Below are 4,647 nucleotides of genomic sequence, written 5' to 3'. Positions count from 1 at the left end.
ATATAACTTGGCAAGATTCTTTAACAAAACCTTATTTGGTGAAGGCTTTTAATAGTCATGTAAAAGAATGCCTGAGAAAGTTGTAGATGCATGGTTATGAGTCTAAGTGGGAGATTGTTGGGGTATATACTATTAACCATGCATTTGGATATAGTATATTCTAATAATTATCATGGTTAAAAGTCTAAGTGGGAGATTGTTGGGATATATACTATTAACCATGAGTTTGGTTTAGATATAGTATTTATTATGAAATAATTGTTTATTCAGTTTTAATAAAGTTTTAAATAGATCATATAATAGTCTGTGTCCTTTGCTTATATAGTAGATGATTTAGTGTATAGAGTTTAGCTTATACACGGAAGATTAAATCATCGGTTCTTATAAGTATAAAGTTTGAGTTCACAATCTAATGATGGAATTGAACAAACCATCAGGAATGATTGTAGCACAAGATTAAATATAATTAATCTTGATTATGGGAATGGTTTAATTCCAACTTCTTGTGCTAGTACATTTTGTATGTATTGAACGGACCAGGTAGAGATAAGTATTTTATACTGACTTAATAAAATAAACTCTCTAGCCATTAAATGTACTTATACTCTTAATCTTGATATAATTATTATTAGTTGTGTATATTATTATTGTTTTGATTTATTAAAAGGCGAGATTCTTTCGTGGGTCAATATGCCTGGTAAATTGGATAATAATAATATACATTGGCGAAGTAATAGTTAGTTGATGGAATCCATGTCTCTGTTTAGATATTGATGATATACCTTTATGAAAGCTTATAAGTTTTCATGTGTAAACCCGACCGGTGAATTTTGTATCCGACACATGAAATAAGTTAAGCGAAAGTCTAAAGGAAATAATCAATAAATTAAATCGCCAGTAATTTAATTTAATTGATTCGTATCTGAATCTTAACATGGGGAGTTAAATAAGATTTAATGGATGAATTTCGAAATTGAATAAGGAGTGTAATTACGAATTTTTAGTGGAATAATTCGTAATTAATTATGGTGGATATTAATTTCGAAAATTACAAATTAATTCCATAATTGGAAGCCTTGTTAATTAAATTCTGTGGTCCCTACTATGCCTAAATAATAGGAAATAAAGGAATCCTTTTTCTGGTGGAAAAGAAAACCTAACAGGTTTTGGAAAAGGGTCTTAACCCTTAAAACTTGTGCTATAAATACATAAGGTTTTCCACCTAGAGGGATGAGTACATGGTGGCTGAAATTTTCAGCCAAGTTTTCCTAGAAATTTCGCCCACACGAAATTGCTATTTTCGGGTATTATTTGGGTAACACAGTAGAAGACCGGGGAACGTTCGAGGATCACGATTGTGCGGGTGATGGAGATTCTATTAAGAAGTTATGGAACTGAAGGCTCACGTGGTAGAAAAGATATGTTCACGCTTCAAGAGGTAACCCGTGAAATCCCGTTTATGCTAGTTGTCTAAATTACATGTGATTTTGATACTGGGATTGCTTCCGCTGCATATAATAATCCATCAAAATGGAGCTAAGATTTTTGAGTACTCTTCTCAAATACTATCTTCTTTTGCCTGATTCCTTAGTCAAAATCGCAAAGAAGGCCCAACTGATTGATGAAATGCTTCAATCAGTTTTTGATGAATGCAAAACTAACCTTAATGTGGAAAGGCTAGTTTCACAGTTTTTGGAATTCATTGAAGGTAATACCAACTTAAGGTACAGTTTTGAGTTGAATCGTTCCCATCTATCAGAATATATGGATTGCCTCGACAAGAATCTAAATGATGTAAAGATGTTCTTGGAATTGGATATTGAGTGGACGAATCAACGAATACTTCAGCTTAATCGATTTTTAGAACAAGTGAAAATCATTCAAAAGAAAATGAGATTTTTGAGATACTTATATGCCACGGAGATAAATAGTTACATCGACCACGAGAAGCTGGAAGGTCTGGAGACTCGAATTTAGCTCATGGCTGACAATGTGGCACAGTTCTGCCTTGCTCTTTGGCTTAATAAGGTTGAAGATGATGCAGATTCAGATGAGGATACATATGATACATATTCATATGACAATGAAGATGATCCAGAATCAGATGAGGTTGAAGAAAATGCCGATTCAAATGACATTAAAGATGATACATATTCATATGAGGATGAAAATGATTTTGTGAGTAAACCTCCATATCTTTTATGTCTAATTGTGCTAGTGGAGCTGGAAATGAAGAAGATTTTTCTTGGTGAAACAAGGGCTTCAAAGTTTTGTCAATCAAGAACTTTCAAAAAGCATAAATTCCCTAAAGATTTTTCACATTAGCTCCACAGTCTGCTGGTGTGTCTCAAGTGCAAGAAGCTTAAGAACTTTTCTGATACTATCTCTATTCGAAATATTAATGTGGCAATAGAGTTCTTGTTGGTCTTTCTTGCTGATGTGCCAAATCATGTTATTAACGGTAAGAGGTTCAATGAGGTCTTAGAAGAGGTTGGAGCTCTTGTGGGCGATGTTCTATGTGTAGTTTATAGCTCTATGAACAAAGATGATACTAGCAATATAAACCTTTGCTCGATACAGATATTGGAGAAAACTGAATATCTAAAGGCAAAACTGGAGAGGTGCTACAAATCCTTAAAATTCACTCCATCTCAGTTTCCCATAGTTGGTGGATTGAACTTTCTGGATTCTCTATTAAGGAAATTGAATGAGATGGTGAAATCTGAATTAGGTTTAAATTTCATGATGAAGCCTCAAATTGTTATTTTAAAGAAAGAGTTCTCATATCTAACATCTGTTTTCAGAGATGTTGCAAAGGTGAAGCATGGACATGAAATTCTTAAAGATCTTCAGAGGCGTACTATCAATTTGGCATACGAAACTGAAGTTCCCATTGACTTTATTCTTGCTCAGCATAATGCTCTTCGGTATCTTTTTTGCTCACTTTCTACAATCTTAAAAGAGATCAAGCATATTAATGCAGAGGTGACCAGGACGTGGTTGGAGAACCTTGCTCTTGAGCCCTGCTCTATTGTACAGCTATCTAAACATATGCCAACTCAACATAGTAATCTTATGAATGACGAGGAGATAGTTGGTTTTGAGAATGACACGAAAAGAATAATTCGGTATCTTACACGAGGGACAAATGAGCTAGATGTCATCCCAATTTTTGGGATTGGGGGCAAGGTAAAACAACTTGTGCTAGAAAGTTGTACAATAATGACAACATTGTTTATCATTTTGATGTTCGAGCATGGTGCGTAACTTCTCAAACATATAGCCGGAGAGAGCTATTACAAGAGATTTTCAATCTAGTTACCGGTCCCAAGGAGAAGGTAGATGAGGTTGGCGAACTAGCTGACAAGCTGAGGAAAAGCTTAATAGGAAAGAGATATCTCATTGTCTTGGATGATATGTGGGATTTTATGGCATGGGATGACTTAAGACTTTGTTTCCCTGATGTTGTAAATAGAACCAGAATTGTTACCCAGTGTCTAAATTGATAAGTTTATGGATAGCGGAAGGCTTCGTGCAGAACATTGAATCTGGGAGATTAATGAAAGAGACAGCTGAAGGTTACTTGATGGATCTCATTAGCAGTAACGTGGTAATGGTATCAAGGAGAAGATATAACGGTAAAGTCAAATATTGTCGGGTTCATGATGTAGTGCTTCACTTTTGCTTGGAGATGAGTAGAGAAAAAAAGTTTATGTTGGTAGTGAGGGGGAACATTCAACCTTCCGATTTGAAGGAAAGTCGAGTGAGGTTCAGTTTCAGTAATGAGCTTTCCATGTTTGCATCCAAAACGCGGAAACCTTTCCACCAACACTTAAGGTCACTGATAACCACCAATAGAGGAGAATCTTTATATTGGAATCCCTTCAGCCAGGTTATTAATTTGATGAGGCTTCTTAAGGTCTTGGATTTGAGTTCCCATAAATTGGGTCGTTTGTCGTTTGCTACGTTGCAACCACTAATTCACCTCAAGTACGTCTCACTTTTCATAGATAAATTCGATTTTCATGGAATATCACATTTGCCCCATCTAGAAACATTAATTCTCATTTGTTTTATGGCTACGCAGTTATCAACGAATTTTTGGAAAATGAAAAAATTAAGGCATGTAGAGTTTACTAAGAATTATTATTTTTGGGGAAAGCAGATCAATGAAGAATCCTCTAAGTTGGAAAATTTGAGGATATTAAGGGCTCCAACAACAGCAGCAAATAGAGAACACATCAAGAGAAACAGTCCTTTCATCAAATTCAAGACAACAATAGGACATTACTGTAAGCAATATGACTGGACAACAACAACAACTTGAAAGCACACCAAGTACTGCAATAATGAACTCAAATGCTGGACAGAAACAACAGGATTCCAGTACTCGTATGATTTCTGAGGAAAATAGAAAACTGCTTGATGCATTGGCAGACTCTACACATCGAAACTCAGTAAGTTCAATGCAAATTGTTAGTACAGGAAATGTGAGTAAACACATAAAATGCAAGTCATAAAGCAACATCACAACACGACAACTTTGGCAAATACACAACAAGGAAATGCATTGATGACACAGGACCTCGTCGACAACTATCCGCATCCTGTGAATGTGGGTAGAAATATGTATGAGGAAGGAGAAGA

At 35.2% G+C, this 4,647-nt stretch overlaps 1 pseudogene; it reads left to right on the top strand.

Annotated features, from left to right (window-relative positions):
* The first annotated feature begins 1,980 nt into the window (after positions 1 to 1,980).
* LOC142161956 (putative late blight resistance protein homolog R1B-17) lies at positions 1,981 to 3,506 on the top strand (annotated as a pseudogene).
* Positions 3,507 to 4,647: the final 1,141 nt, after the last annotated feature.

This window comes from Nicotiana tabacum, chromosome 7 (assembly GCF_000715075.1).
Source record: "Nicotiana tabacum cultivar K326 chromosome 7, ASM71507v2, whole genome shotgun sequence".
Classification (NCBI taxonomy): domain Eukaryota; kingdom Viridiplantae; phylum Streptophyta; class Magnoliopsida; order Solanales; family Solanaceae; genus Nicotiana; species Nicotiana tabacum.
This window is presented reverse-complemented; position numbering and strand designations above follow the sequence as displayed.